Below are 17,222 nucleotides of genomic sequence, written 5' to 3' on the forward strand. Positions count from 1 at the left end.
CCAACAAAACACAAAAAAAGTGACAGCGACCTCACACATTTATAATGAAGAGGCTAAAGGAAACAGATTGTTTTCTCATCAAGAAAGAAGACATTCTGAAATAACAGATATTCAAAGCACTAACTGAAAACATTAACTAGACCAGTCTGCAGAAGTACCAAATGCTAAGGGTGGAAGAAGTAATTACTGGAGGTGGTAACTGTAACAGAACATTTATACAAGTTCAAGAAAACCCAAAATTAGTTTCTAAGTTAATGATGGAGCAGCAGCTTCAAATACAGTCACTTTGCTTTTTGTTCACACAAAGTAAACCTTATTATTACATACCACCATTTTAGTGAACCTTTTAGGTCTTTAATATTGTACACCATTTGCCTTTTAAAATAAAGTAGGTTGTACATCATTTCATTAAGATATAACACTGACACCATACCAAACATGCAGCACTCACACATGGATCAGACCAGCCTTCCCAAAAACTGTATTTTATCAGGATTCAGGCCACCTCAGATAAGAGTGAAAGGCATTCTGAAAAGGATGAGCCCTGGTACTACAGCTCCCCCAGGCTGAATCCCACATACCAGCCAAGCCTGATGTCCATCCCACCTCATCTTCCCTCCCTCTGTTACACAAGAGGAATCATTACACAGTCCAAGGCTGTGAGACTATTTCAGCATTAATCTGTGCAAGACAACATGAGCACAGACATCCAGGGCTATGCTGAGCTTGAGCACTGTCAGAAGTTTGTCCTAAACTCTCAAAACATTTGATGTCGCTTCTGTCATTTTCAAGACCTGACTGAAGAGTAAATCTCTTTGAATATGCCATGAAAGAGATGCAGAGGATATACAGCAAAGTAAACACTGCTTAGGGATACGGCATAAATAAAGAAAAAAAAATTTAAAAAGAAATAAAAAACCCAGCAAAAAGCACCCAACCCAGATTTAAAAGGAAAAAAAGGCAAGGATTCAGAAAAAAAGACCCCAAAAAAAGCAACCCAGACAAAAAACATTAAGAGAGCACATCATCCCAAACAAAATAAGCAATAATAAATTGAAAAGCAAAGAGATTAAGAACTAAAAAAGTATATCAGATTTAAGCCAGATACTTTTGTTCAGCCATGTTCCATTATTTCCTGCATTTCAATCAGCACGCACGCACTCACCCAAATAGCTGTATCTTAATCCACATCAGCTTAGTTGTGCTACTCAGCTCCAGATGATGTCCTTCCCAGAACTGAGGGACTTTGTTAGAGTTTGGTTATACAGCCTGGCTCATCACCTTGTGCACTTTTTAGGTCAACAGAGGCACCCTCTCTCAGATCTCTCCAACCTCCACACCAGCATCTTCTTCAAGTCCTTCAAAGTCAGTGCCTGGGTCACTCACAGCCCCAGTACAACAGCAAATTTTCAATGGCTGAAGGTCAGAAAACACATGAGTACAGGGAGAAGACTGGTGGAGAGCTGGGGAACAGGAAACAGGGAAAAAAAATACTGGAAGAATAAAAGGAGGTAAAAAAATAAAGAGGCATTTCCAAATATGAAGTGCCAATGAGGGAAAAAAAAAGTGAGAACCATCTCTTCATAAATATAACTTTAGGCTTTAAAATATATTAAAGGTGAAGAATCAGCCTTACTAGTCAATTAGCTATAGCTTTACTGGGTATGAATTCAGCTGCTACTATTGCCTGAGCTTTTTCCACCCCTGCCCTCCCCCCAATCACTGTTTCATTGTGAAAGAATTTAATTATTATTTTCATTACCAGATGCATACATTATAAAATGAGCCTGCACAGAGACAATGAGCACTTTAAGAAAATAGGTGCAATAATGAGAATGATATGTTTACATTTTTCTGCAATAAAAATGAAGACATTCTCAACAAGGCTACTTTTTAAAGTATACTTGAATAAAATATTTCATAATAGTCATAACACTGAATGTGACACTCCTTTTCTTAAGAAAGGATTAGTCTAGCACCTTAAATTTTAATACAACTTATCATCAAATTAGAATAGGGAGTTTTATTAACTTCACTATCAAAAACTTTCACAAAAATTTAACTTGAATGCATTTCACAATGACGAAATAAAAAAATCTCTTCCAGAGACATCAAGCATACTGCATACCCAGGAAAAGAATACTACAATCACCACATAACATGCTGGTATTCCAAATAAACCACCAAAAAATTAAAGAGAGGAAAAAAGAAATAGAGTTTTTAAATGAAATACAGACACATGTGTAATTATTTGTGTATTTTGCAGCATAAACAAAAATCTCACAGCCATGAAGCAACAAAAACACATCTGTATGGATGTAATAGAAACAACACTATGGTAACATCTGCATATTACTTATGGTCCAAAACTACTGACTTAATAACAACAAAACCTGAGCTCCTGTGCTTTATGTGACCCTATTTAACAACACAGGGCAACACTCCAATTTCACCCAGGAACCAGGTTCAATAAATCATTTGCTGCTCATGGCCCACCAAGCACGTGCTGGGTGATTCACAGGTAAGCACCAGGGCTGCCACAGCACAGACCCCTGCTCTCAGTCACAGTGTCCCCATGGAGCACACCCAGCGTGTCACCGCCCGCCACATCCGCACATCTCACCTGCAAATCAGTCCCTGCTGCAGGGGGACACTCAATAACCTCCTGGAAGGTTCCCCCTGCTCCAGAGCTGGGGGAACTGCCCATGTGCACTCCTGTATTGCCAGGACTGTGCCTGTAGCTGGGATCTGCCCCTGGTGACAATGGCACCAACGCCAGAGGAGCAGAGTCACCCTGGGCTGGCTCCTCTGCCCCTGCAGAGATGGCACAAGGGCAATGCCCTCAATGCCTCAGCATGAATTGCTGGGCAGACCTCTGGAGGCCCTGGAATGCCAGCTTCCATTTTGGAAAGGTGTTGAGTCTTTACTCAAGTAGGATGGAGGGCCTCTGACACTTAACCACAAGCCATAATAACAGAGCAACCTTCTCTTCCCATTCTTAGATGTGGATGCCAAGCCAGGATTCACTTGAGCAAATAAAGATGTTTACAGTGTAGGTGTCTGTATCTGAGCAGGTCCTGTTGGTATCCCTGTACAGCCCATGGGAAGAACTCAGCTCTCAGACTGAACTCCTCCTACAGAACATGTCAAAAGGAGGTCAAATGAATCACATCCTACAAGTGCCTGCTTCTGCTCCCCATCTGACAGCTCTCCAGCATTCCTGCTCCTCTTTGCATTTAGGGTTTTCCCTCCACTTCCACCCAAGAGTTAGACCTTAATAACACAGGTGAGACAAAACCCACACTGTCCTAACATCAGCTTAATCATCCCAGTTTAAAAATCACTAACAAAGCACTTTGTGTACATTCCCAGCATTTCCCACTCAATAGTGGGTGCCTGCTCCCAGGTAACACCAGTCCTTCATATAACTGCTTTTAGTTACATGACTCCAATTAGTGTGTTTGTTTCAACATTATTTGTCAGCTTGCACTTATTCCTTCAGTACTTTTCCTCTCAGATGTTGAAAGAATTGCCTGATCCTCAGCAGTAACTCATCTCATTAGCACAGAAACTTCCTCATTTTGTTGCCAGTCTTCAAAAAAGACATACTGAAAGATCTGTCTCTTTAGGTGTGACCTATATATTTTCTTCTACCTTATTTCCTTAAGTTCTTGATTTCCTAAATCTTTTTCTTTTGTTCTACACTTAAAAATATTATCCAGTATCTGCTGAAACCTGTGAATCTTCATCTGAAGATGAAGCCATCCGCTCAGGTTTATCACCTCCTTTATCTCTTATTTTTGCTTGTAGAGTCCTCACTTTTATTAGACAGACAAGAACTAAAGCAATGAATATTCTCAAATTCCCTAATCCTGCTTCTGATTTTTTTCATCATCTTTCCCAGAAACAAGTAACTTTTTTTTCTTTTTCTCCTTACTTCTAATTCCTCTTCTTTCTTCACGTTCCTAAAGGTCTCCAGAATCCAGATTGACAGGAAAAGGGTTAAAATGTGTTCAGGAAAGGGAGGTAGGTAATTTTTTTTTTCTATCCTGTCCAAAGCAGACATGGCAAGCTGAACTCCCTCATCCTGTAGGGCCAGGCAGTGTCTCACCTGAGCACAAAGAGCCATGATTCTGATGTACTGTTAGAAATTGGTTCCACACTGAACTAACAAGTCTTAGCTGCTTAAGAAGAAATTTATCTCCCCTCTTCCTTCCTCATATCCTTCTATACCCGCATTCATCTTGGCTGGCTGCTGGACATTTGCCAACAAACCTGCAGACAACTCACAGCAGTTGTAGAACAGAGCTTTTCCAGGCCAAAGTTATGTCTGTATTTATATTCCAACAGCTCGTCGCTCCAGCTTTGGCATGCAGTTGCCATGTAGCACTCCAGACAAAATCCCTCCTCCTCAAAACTACTTTTGATCCTGAACATTTTGCTTCAACAACTGATCAACGAATGGCACAGCTAAGAAAAAAGCACCTAACACCCTCCCCTGGGGGAAAGTGGGCCCTATTACAGCCTGTTCAGCTGTGAAACCTGGAGATGGTGCTTTAAGCTTAAAGCACTTGGTGATGGTTTTAATGCTTTGACAAATCTCTCCCAGCAGGAAGGAAACTTTCCATGCCTGGCTGTAGAGTCTTTCACAAAGCTGAAAGAAAACAGCACTTATCTAAATTTAACTTGCCATACTTTTAAACTGGTCTGTGTGAGGAAACGTCTTTTGCTTTCATTTCATGCAAAACATTCAATTAAATTCTCTCAGGAAAAACGCCTTTCCATACTGAGGCACGTATGCTATTTTTTCCTTCCACATATATTTCACTTATCTTCCCACGTGGCTCCAGCAGGGAAAAAAAAAAAAAAACTCTTGGTGCAGTGATTATAGACTGACATTAACCTGCCTTTCTTCAGGGGCAAAGGAGAAGAGGAGAAGCACTGAGCCATTCCTCATCTCCATAGGCCAAGAAATAAGATAGGGCTGGCACAGAGCCCACCCAGAGAGCCAACTCCACCAGACCAGGTTGGGAGCACATTCCACAGGCACAAGTACTGCTCAAAGAACTTCCTGCCAATGGCTACTTGACATTAAAAACTAGGATGATCTAGGTCAAGTATCCCAGTTGACATTAATTGCTATGTTGGATCAGAAAAAAAAAAAAAAAATAAAATAAAAGAAAGCAGGCAGCCTCTCAGCCATAGCTCAAGTCACATTAGGCTTGAAAGTGAGGGAGGCCAAAACCCTGAGTTGTAGCCAGGAGGCAGAAGGAAGCCAGGCAGCTGCTGAACTGCCCGAGCGGGTTCCTGCCGGCCGGAGCAGCAGCAGGACAGGAGCTCTGTCCCCTCACAGGGTCACAGACACCCCTGGGACACCTCCTGAGGCAACTCTGCCTCCTCATGCAGGAGCTGGGGGCCTGCTGCCTGTACCTACCTCAGAAAACCAGCAAATTATAGAGCACTTAGATAAAAGGACAGGCAAAATGCTCCAGAGGCTGGGAAACTACAGTAGCACCTGCCTTTACTGCTTTATCTCTGCTTGCTGCTTCTTTTATCTACACACCCTGAAGGTAAAGCATGTGCCACGTCCAACTGGAAAGGAAAGATTACCTGGAAAAGCAAGTCATCTTTTGACTGACCAGAAAAGAAGACCAGGTGACTCTCAGTTACCCAGAAAATCCAATGCCAAGAAGTCAGCTCCTGGAACAGCTGCTACCATGTGAAGGGTATGTCCTTCCACATATTCTTCCAATCATCACCAAAAATATCTTACAGTAGATGGAGATAATTTTCAGGTACATAATGAGTTCATGACAAGAAGAAACAAAGCCATGAGTCCTTTCAATTAATATAGTACAGCTCAAACAGAAAACAACCATGGGCTCATCTTACTTATCCACACACCTTTTATACAACAGGCATAAATAGAACAAATTAATTTTTAAAGAGCAAAAGATGAAAATATATAGCTGTACTCCATAACTCATAGCAGGTTTCCAAATTGTAATCAATATTTTCTTTTGCATTTAAGAACTGCTGAATCTTAATGCTTTTTAGGTATCCAAGTGCCAGAAATAATAATTTTATTATAGATAACTATGTGATTAGAGTCTGACTGTAGTTTTTGAAGTTCTCTGCAAAGCCAATATGGGTTAAGTGCCCATTTGTATTGTTATAAAACTTCTTTACAGTACTGTAATATGATACTCAAGCAGCAGACTCTGAGCTAATATTTAGCACACAACTTGATAACCTCATATAGACCCAAGCACAGCTGGAAAACCTAAAGTCTACAGCAAGTTCAACAATATTTGTATTATTTTATTCAAAAGTTTAAAAATACAGGTGTCAAAATAACTGCTCAAAGAAGGAACAATATTTGGAAAAGGTTACTTATCAGTCAATTGAACTCCTCAACAATTACAGCACATAACAATCAAAATTAATCCTGAAAGTACTTGCAGGAAGAAGTGCATGGCATTTCTCCATGCATGCCAACAGGAAGCACACAGTCTGCTTGTATTGCTGGGAGAAAGTCTGGTGACTCTCCTGGCAATTATGGACTAGAGTAGCTCTTTCCCATGCCCATTTGGACATTAGAAAAGGTTGTTCACTGAGAGGACAGTCAGTGAACAGGCTCCCAGGGAAGCAGTGATGGCACAGTTCAAGGAGCCTCTGGATGACACTCAGCCCTGTGGTTTAGTGTTAGGTAGTCCTGCAAGGAGCAGGGACTCTGACTCAACAAGCTTTATGGGCCTCTTCCAAATCAAGATATTCTATGGCTTTATACACATTTTTCATCATCAAAATGTTGATAACCTATTAAGACTTTTCAAAAGGCTTTTCTGATTTGGAAATATCCAATCATGCTTTTTCTACTCTTTCATTCAAGTCAGTACTCTTGTGATAGGTCTCCTGCAGTCTTCAGAGCAAAGCTCTTGAACACCATTTATTGAACAGGAATTACCTACAGAAATTCCTAATGCAGACAGCTGATCAGCTGCACAGACTGAAGACTGAAATGAGAAGTCTACATAAAATGTTTCGGTCTTGTGAGTTAGCTTGTTTAAATTAGTTTCAATTAACAAATGCATTCAGAAGTTACTGTAGCAATATTTGCCTTTTCATCAATACTAGGCTAGAACAGTCACTTATTAACTGTGGAAGAGTTGCATTTTAGAGTGAAAGAATGTAACACAGATGAGTCAGGGCTTGTGTTTCAATAAAATTTCCTTTAGCAACTCTGGAGCAGAGTATCACACAAACCTGATTCAGAAACATCCCCTACTTAAAAACCCGATTATGTATTTACTTTGGAGAAGTGCTAAAAATAAATAAAACTGGGAAAGGAAGACACAATAAGAGAGAGGTAAAAAAACTCCCAGAAAGCATCCACCACTGACACAGTCTCTCAGAAGGAAACAGTCACCTTTTTGTTCAGAGAATCACCTAGCATATGTTATTCATTTTATTTATTAGTTCTTATTTAACCCAACTCTTGCTGTTGTTCATGAGAGAGGCAGCAATAAAATATATAAAAATCATCACTTTCAGACTCTTGCTTTCCTCTTTCTACACTTGTGCTCTCATGCAAAGCTTTCCCTAGACATCCTCCAGCTCTCCCAACTCTGATCAGTAATACCAATCTATTTTCTCATCCTGCAGCAGGCTCAGAAAATGAAGACAACACAAATATTTATGCTCTTAATATGACAAATAACTGCACCTCTTTAAAACTGCTCCCACGAGGACAATACCACAGCCCATGCTTGTACCAGTGAAGTGGAAGGACTGAAACTAAACTACAACATCAATGTGCGCTTTGTCTTTATATGTACAAGCCACTCTTGCTATTCTCTTGTATTTCCATATCTAATTAAGTGAATATGCCCAAGCTTCCCCTCAAATGTGCAATGCCAGCCTTTGTGCAAGTAAAATCCCTCATTGTTTGACAGCAGCTTAAAATGAAAATTCTTTAGTGGGGGTAGACAGCTGTCACTGGTAACACTGAATCCTGATTGCATCATTGATCCACACAGCTGGCAGAGCTGCTGCCTCCACATGATGACCTCAAGTAAGAGAGGCACTTTAATTTCTCAGCTAAAGCACAGGTGCTTTCTAATCTCCAAGTCTAGCAAGAAGAGAGATAAAAACCAAAATAAGGTTGCTCTATTTATATTTCTATTTGCTCTATTTGTATTTAGACTGTCTGGTGAGAGGGTTAGCTGTGGTCATACCTGGCCTTAGTTTTGTCCCTGTCTCCTCCACAGGTTAATCTCATGCAATGTGTACTGCCAGAAGATGCTGCCCTTCCTCCTAGTTCTATGCAAGCATCTTGACCATTCTACTGTTAATTAATGCCTACATGCAACTACAACCAGGTGTTTGTTAGTGCTAAACTGATGCAATGCTGGCATAAGCCTGTGGGACCCTGGGATGGCTCTCTTGCTACAGACTTCCCTTCTGGATGCTCTGCCCAACCTGATACCCCCACCATTCTAGCCTGTCAAATTTTAACAGCCCCATTCTTACCCTGTTTTAGTGTGTGCATGTGGTTTTCTGCTCCAAAACACACTGGAGTGCTATTTCCAGTCATCATTTCTGTGCTCCTGTGTCACAAAACAATCATTAGCATAGGAAATGAAAACCACAGCTAGAATTGGGGGGTGGAATCACTTGTTCCCTAGCTCCTTCCAGAAAAAGGAAACAACACTACCCAAACCACCAATGCACACAAGACCCTACAGTTTCACCAATTTTTACATTAACCTCCCCCTGAAATCAGAACATGGTATGGGGTTAAGGGACTGACTGCTCCTTGGAAAAGGTACATTTACTGCAATGTGGCTATTAAAAGGACAATTGAAACTAATGTTTGCATATTAGAAACAGTGTTAATTGTTCACAATCTCAACCTTTACCTCTAAAAAAGAGCTCACTTTCTGCAGGCAGAAGGGCTATTTCCCCTAAATTTAGGTGTGTTCCATTTAAGCCTGATGTTCTCTCACACTCAAAGTATATGAGTGCAGGAAGCACTGAAAGCAAACCAGGACAGGTTTCCCTTAAAAAACAGAATGAATATTTTAAAGCATCAGAATCATGTAATTTGGCATGTTGAAAGAAAGCAAACAGCTGTCCCTTTAAAAAGCCTCTTTTAGGACCAAAATATTTTATGTTCCCTTTCTCACAGCTATATGTTCACATGGTCCAATCTATTTTTGGAATGTCCTTCCCAGATTAATTTTTAAACTTGAGTCTGGACACTTTTCACCCTCTCTGCACCCAGATATCCCTGTTGAGTCTGTTCCACTGAAGGCTGCAAGGACATGGAAGTCAGCCTGCCACAGGTTTGCATCTCACTTTTTCCCACTAAAAGCAGAAAAAAAACCAACGCAGGGATGGAGAGCCTGTAGAGAGGAACAGGGCACAGCACTTACAGGGCAAGAGCCATAACTCCCTTCAGCAGGCATGCTATTATATGTACTTTCTGTCACAGGAGATGATGACTTAAAGCCATCTCATTAAATGCTGCAAGGCTTAAAAAGAAGGAAAAAAACCCAACTGTTCCCCAACTTTCAAAGAAAAGAGTACAAATAAGCATACCTGCCTTCATCCATAAAGTAACCAGCCCAGACTTAGGCTTGACTATCTCTCTAAGAAAACAAACCCACCACAGAATTTACAGGATAAACACATAACTAAACCTTCTGGCAGCTGTCTTTACCAGATATAATTCTACAGTTTTAGCTATGTTAGCTCACAAATGTGATAATTTTAACACAAGCCTGTTTATATTCTTTTATTTAGAAGGGTCTTGTACCTGAAAGTCTGTATACATCACAAATCTCTTGAAAGGAAACAGATTTCAGGCAACCACTGATGTCAGTGTGAAGTATTTAAGGAGTAGTAAGTTGCTTTAGACTAAGCCAGTTCTCCCCATTTCACTTAGAAACAGCTGGGGAAAACAATGTAATGGTGATGGAAAGAAGTGGGTGGGGGTAGGCATTTATTTAACCAGCTACTTTAGTAAGATGCTCAATGAGCAAGTTCTGTGAACTAAAATTTAATGTGACATTAGTTCAGACTTCTGTTATTTACATGTGTAGTCCCAAGGAGTGGTAAACAGCACTTGTAAACTGAGAGGAAGCTATGCCCACAGACCACAGAGTATCAAAATATCCAGTGCTGGTCAAATCCAGTGGGAGACAATTCTCCCAACCATACCATGGCCACTGAACTCAAATAAACCACTTTTGATTTCCAGACAAAAACACCTTCTCCACATGAGCAATCTGCAAACACTGAAGAGCACACACAAGGTAACCAAGGATAGCTAATAAAAGCACAGGTATTCCACTTTTTTCTTCTCTTCTGTGATTTCATCTTAGTAATTACCAGTTATTTCTACATATCTTAAGAAACTCACTTGCAAATAACAAATACAGGAACACAGTGCTGGAAAACACCAGCAAACATACAGGCAGTCAGAACTCAGGAGAGTGAGTTTACCAATTATGTTTACACATTTTTAATATAGCCTAATGATTAAATCAAAAAGGAAACTAGTAAGGATATTTGCCCTTATCTTAATTAGCAAGGCTGTTTATGCAGGCTGAAAGGTAAGCATGTGTTTGTTTCTCCATCTCATTTTTATGTATTACAACTGAAGAGCACTGCACTATTTGAACTCTTGAAATCAGAAGAAGCCTCCAAACACTTTTTCCAGAAAAGGGACTTAAAAATTTCACATTTGATCCATCCAAGCAAGACCTACTTTATCAAGAAAGAATAAGGCTCTCACTTACCAAGACTGAAAAGCATGCAAAATAAACACAATTCTCTTCCCAAACTTATATCAATACATTTCCCTCCCTAAAATTTTTACAAGTAAATGTCATCACTACAACTTCAATTACGTCAAAGTGGCTTTTTGACCTAATTCTTCCAAACAAGAATGTATGAGGGTATTTGATTGATATCTCAACTACAGAATCTATATTGGGATTGAAAACCAACCAAAAAAGCACAACCAAAAACTGACAACACCTAAAAAAGCTGATCACAGGTGCTTCATCCCAGACAGATGGAAGGGGGTCAGGAACTGTAAAAATGGTTCCTATCCATTACTTTCCTCTCACTCTTAGAAGTATTTGCTGCTCCCAGTATCACCTGCTCTATTATACCTCTTCTTACATGCCTTTTCACACAGTCTCTCTCCTATCTGCGTGAGATCTGCAATACTCAGAAATACTGAAGTATCTTAAGTTACCTTCCTGAATTATTTAAACAACCACTGCTATTTCTACAAGGCGGAACATCCTTCCAGAATTTTCCAAATCCTGAAGATGATGTCAATGGGAGACCGGCAAGTTTTTAGATTTTAAAAAAAAAAAAAAGAAAAAAGAAAAAAGAGAAACCACACATAGGACAGCTGCATCTCCAAGCAACTCTCTTTGCTCAGCAAGGTACAGAAGTGAGGAGACAACATACCCTGAGTTGTGCCATCTCCCTGCAGGGAAGGGACCTTCTGCACAGGAATGAGCAGGTCACCAGGGTCAGCAGCACCGCCACGGATAAACCTGACAAAGTCCACCTGCCACAGCACCAAGCACTAAGCTAACAAAAATTAGATCAGATAGCAGACCTCCAAGTGTTTATAGCCTATGACTCAACTTTCCCTCCTGTACAGTGACCTTTACAGAGGACAGGAAAAGGAGGCAAGCATGCTTATATGTTAAATTCATACAATCCATTATCTAAAAGAGTAACTGGTATCAGAGACTCCAAATCTACTTAAGAAGCAGAACAGCAGGGGCCTATGATATCCCCAGAAGACTAGAACAGAGGAAATTTGATTGTTTTTGTGCTCCTGGTACCTTGTGAAGCATGCACAGTTTTTCTCAAAAAGGAACAACAAAGTCATAAGTAGAAGGCACAGAAGTAGTGTGATCATCAGCACAAAGAGGATATTTTAAGACCTGCCCTAATGCTCAAGTTCAGTTTTGCAGAGACAATACAGCTGACATTTGCCTGGACAAGACACCAGAGCTAGAGAAACCATACAGCACTGCAACCCAAAATACACAGCATTACCCCAAAAATAGTGTCCAAATACTGTTCACTTCCTCTATGAAGTGTCAGAATACTCTGAAAACAAAACCAGAGCAGGGTAAGGCAAAAGTGAAATTGCCTGGAAAGCCTGAAGGGCACACTGAACAGACCATTTTTTCACTTATGAAATTCACAGTAGAAAATCACTAATGGTAAAACTTGAGGTCCAGAAGATAAAGTTCAGCAAAGTGACCTTTTATGCAGTTCAGATCAAAAACCAGTTGGGTCATATGCATGCTCAGATAGCCTTGGGCATATGACAAACAAGCTTAAAAAAAAAAAGTTTGTGAGCAAGCACTCCAGACAGCTGTGCTCAAGAGCTATATCCAAGAGACACACTCAAACTTTCATGTTTGATATTGCAATCTAAAGACGAGCCAGAGTTCAGTAAACAATAAATGTGATTCTGCACAACCTTGTTATCTTTTCATCTCAACAGTTAAACCTATGTGAGGGAGCACAAAGAGGTTACAAAATACTATCAGCACAGTTTATTAAATGGTCTTTTTGCATTTATTTTATAGCAGGATAAAATTTAAGGGAGCAGAGATTTCAACATCAGTAAGTCAGAGGACCAGAACGAATTCTTGAAAAATCCTTTGGACTCCCAGAGGCAAGAGGAAATTTTTCTTCAAGAAATTCTGCACTCTCATATGGCCACTGTTTGGAGAAGTTTTGCTTTACATGTTAGCTAAGCAAAAGTGATCAGCAAAGGTGCATAGATTCTTCCCTTATCTTCCATAAATAGGAGCCAAAGTAACAGATTATGTGGATTTTTCTGCTGGTCTTGCCTTTCTTTCCCATAGCCATACACCTCTAGAGATCCATTATGCTGGGAGTTCTAGGATTTTAACACATGATCTTGGAATTCAGGTGAATTCTGGACTTAGAGAATGCAACACCACCACTCCTGATTTCAAAACAGAAGGTGTTCCACCTCCCCAGCCTTCCTAATCCTTTTGGATCATTACAGTCTGGTTTTGAACTTCAGCTTCTTCTCACACCTCACCCAAAGAGATTTTGCTATCCTCCTTCTAAAAGCACCTTTAGATTATTTCAATTTATGGTTGTTATCATAAACTGAAGAAAAAACACACTATTGTCGTGTCTTCACACTTAGGAAGAAAAGAATAGAACCTGAAACCTTCAGCTCTAGCAAAAATGGGAAGGCAAGGGGTGCTCTTGGGTTTGAGTTACAGACTATCTCCACAATCTAGAAAAAGTCAAATAAGACTGCATTGAATTAATGAGCATTTGAAGGATATCCTCATTGCTGCATAATTACTTTAGCACATAAAATTCAAGTAATCAGAAGAAAATTAGGTGCCTCAACAGTGAGGAGCCCACATGCTTCTCTTGTTAGAGAGAAATTACAATAACCAAGTACTCTGCAAAATAAGGTAAACACAGACAGCAGTCCTTGCTGCCCAGATGGATCCAGAAATCTGTGCAGAAAGTTGTATTTCACATAGCTTTGTCCTTCCCCACCAAACTCAGTATAGGACTGACAGAACATCCTTGCTTGGATCTCCAACCCAGCAGGGATGTCTGTTTCTACATCTGGAAGCTGCAATTCTAGAAAAATACCATGAGACAAAAAAAGGTGTGGGAAAAATGTTTTTGGGGTCTTTTTGATGTGCTTAGTATGACACTTGCCACATACTCATCTCTTTACCAACTACAGAAACTCTTCAGTGAAGGGGAAAAAAACAAACAACAACAAAAAAAAAACCACTCAGACAAGCAATTTTTTCCATAAATGATAAGCAAAACAACTATAGTCAAAGATGAAGGCTACTGGCAAGAAAATAGAGGCCTAGGCCCAGTTCTTCCTATTGCCAGAGAAATGAAGGCAGAAACCAGAAACTTGATGTTCTTCCCTGCTGTTCCACACTGCTTTCTCACTGTATTTCTGCAGCAGAAAAGACAAAAGAAACACCAAAGAACAAAGCCTGAATCTCATTCTGGCAATAACAGGGAGGGGGAACAAAAGGCAGAGTGGAAGTGGATGGACTACTTATAGCAATTATTGTCAAACATTTCTGCACTTCCTTCCTTAATGTAGCTCCTTTTGTACACAAAGGCCTCCAAATAGTTCTGAGAGGCTCCCTTTGTAAAAGGTGGAGAAAGGAAAACTGTAATAAGACTATGCAATGAAGATAAATTTTCCCAATAATGCAAGCTACAGGAAACACATGGAGGTCAAATAAAACTATTATTTGCCTTTTTGAACACTATTTTCTTCAGCTGCTAAATAAAAACATTATGAAGCCATTTTACACAGTAAAATTTAACCTTCTATTAACCTTCCATATTAAGTAAACAAACCTTTCTAGCCAATAAGCATCATTGTGAACTCTCTGAGATGATAAGCAATACCTTAATTACATTCATTTACATGACTTTGAAATTGTTCCAGACCAAAGTCAACAGCTACAAGGTCAAAGAGTATGGAAATCTAAAATAAGGAGAAATCCATAGTCGGCCAGTTCACAAGGATTGTGCAGCATCCTTTCTAACCCAGTTTGCAAAGGGTCAGGGACACCAACCAAGTACTCACTTTTTGTCAATTAGATTAAAAAAGTAAATCTTCTAAAACATCAACGACTGAGTCCATCCTTTTTTTTTTTTTTTTTTTTAAGACTACACAAAATTGAAAGCAAGGGACACTTCAGAATTGTTTCTACTGCCTAATGGCCAATCAAGCTGTATGAATATCTTATGCAAACGTTTTATAATATTCTAAATGAAAGCCACAACATGAAATATACTTTTAAAAAATACATCCATACCGCTGAGAACTAGCAAATATTTGGTATAGGCCTTTACACTTGGGAGTGCTAAACTGACTAGTTTACAACTTGTAGAATGCTACATGAAAACTAATGCTAATAATGCTCCAACAGCATTTACAAAAAAAACCTTTTTAACAATGACTATTGTATGCAAGAAACTTCATAAAGTATGACATGCCCTGAAACAGCAGAAAAAATAAGACACAGTCCATCAATTCCTAAAATATTAGATAATGGCTCAAATATGATCAATAGCAATCAAATTAGCCAAAACAGAGCACACATGCACGCTACACTGATGGATCATCTCAGGATTACATTTTGTGTATTATAACCATGAAATTATTACAAATACATATACACAAAAATCTAAAGTACAGCTTTTGGACTTAGGCAGTCCCATATCAATACACTGCAGCTGACAACATTTTCTTAGTATTAAATTAGATAAATCTCCCTGCACCCTATTTTACTAGCCAAGCACTTTTTATACAATTCTCAAGCCAACAACCTTCTGCAATTTAAGTATGATTTAGTGCAAGAGAAGCAATGAGTATTATAAAATTTATGCTTGTTCACCTTCTCTCCCCACAGAGAAGGGCAAGACGTTTTTTCATGTAAATATGTATTAGATCCAAATCATTTAAATAGATATTATTCCATAGAGAACATGATGCTGCATATGCCCATTTCAGCTCCATGTTACTAAATAAACTGCAAGATAATGATGTTGCCTTGCTCATCCTAGAGGACACAAAATATTTCTGGGCATTTCAAACAGAAGTAAAAGGAAGAGACTTCCACAAGAAAAAAGGAAAACTAGGGTGGCTCTTACAGAGCTTCCTAAAGTGAAGAAAAGTTACTGGCAAATTAGGAAATCTCTTTAGGAACAGGTCACAGCTGCCACAGAAAAATACATCTCAGATACATGGAATCTTTACAGTATGAATAGCAAATCATTGCTACCATCCAATTTCATTTGCTCTTAAATGGAGAAGGGAAAGAATCGCATTTGCAAGGAGAAAACCAGGAAACTTTAGACAGGTGACTAATTCTAGAAGTTAATGTAGAAATGCTAAATGTAAGGTGCCAAATGCTAATTTGTCTCAGTTATATTTAGCTACAAGTGTCACTGCTTGAATGGAAAAGAGACAGAATAGGGAAAACTTGAACAATGTCTTAAAAATCAGAGCTTTAAGCATGACTTTTAGGTGAATGCTTATATCTCCCTGCTTTCACAAAATGCAGGGGAAGTTAATCAACATGTTACATAAAATGCAATTTAAGTTAACAATTTAATTCTAAATTGTGTATATATTTAAAATGAGGAAGGCTGTCATTTGACTCGAAGCTATCACATACCATTTGGGCCACAGTCAGTTATCTTACAATACAGTCTGACCTCTACTTGATTTTAAAATAGGATAATCACCTTCAACTGTGTATGAGCCTTGAACATTATCAAAAACAGTTTTATTGCATCAACGATTTATTAATAGTCTTATATTAATAGTAATGTAACTTTGACTTTACAAAGTCATAAAGATGACGAGAAACACAGTCAAGACTTATTGTACTACCCATTTTATTTTAGGCTTCTAAGGCAACCTCATGACACAATCAGAAAAAACTATCCTGAAAGTAAGAGCTACAAAGGAAAAACAACAGAACACGCGTGTATCGCCCCAGCTCAGCAGCAGAGCAGGAAGGATACAGACAGCATAATGAGTTCAGACAAATGCTGAAACCTTTCAAGCACCAAAGCTTGAGGAAGGAGGAAATGTTCCTCCCAGAGTGCTGCTGGTTCCCAACACTCACCGTGGCTGCACAGTCACTTTTAGAGCTGCTGGCCCCGCTGCGCCACAGTTTAAACAAAGAGCGGCTAAGAAAGCACAATATTCCATAACTGGCATTTACAGCACCGGCCTTGGACTCCTAATCTTTACCAGACAGGCACACAAATCAATCTATCAGCTCATAAAGGTATGCTTTTTAACCTCCAAAACAGATGGGATTGGCCAGAAACGTCTGGCATGTCAAACTGCTAATCACGGCTGCCCTTTGCACAAAATAACCCACTTAAGTTGAGGCATGGTTGCACTGTAACAGACATTAGTCTGTGGGAAACCCATTTAACTGTCACACACTCCAGCCACTCTTGCTCTCCCTTAATTAAGCCTAATGCCTTATGCTTTGACCTTTTGTTCTAGCCTATTAACCCTATCTAGTACAAGTTCAAATATGTTAAATCTAAAAGTTTGCTTTTAGTATTAAACACCAAGCTACAGGAAAGAGTGAGGGATGCTTCTCTACCCT

General features: G+C 39.4%; 1 protein-coding gene across 8 annotated transcripts in view; it reads right to left on the reverse strand.

Annotated features, from left to right (window-relative positions):
• NRIP1 (nuclear receptor interacting protein 1) overlaps nt 1-17,222 on the reverse strand; it is a 91,161-nt gene that overhangs the window by 43,039 nt on the left and 30,900 nt on the right. Inside the window, exon 1 of one of the 8 annotated variants that reach the window (XM_079322679.1) lies at nt 5,611-5,645. The exons of the other annotated variants lie outside the window; for them this stretch is intronic. The gene's annotated coding sequence lies outside the window, so the exon portion shown is untranslated. Of the gene's footprint in view, nt 1-5,610; nt 5,646-17,222 lie in introns of those variants that run through there. 8 annotated transcript variants of the gene reach the window in all.

The sequence above is a fragment of the Erithacus rubecula genome (assembly GCF_903797595.1).
Source record: "Erithacus rubecula genome assembly, chromosome: 1".
NCBI classification, from domain to species: Eukaryota; Metazoa; Chordata; class Aves; order Passeriformes; family Muscicapidae; genus Erithacus; species Erithacus rubecula.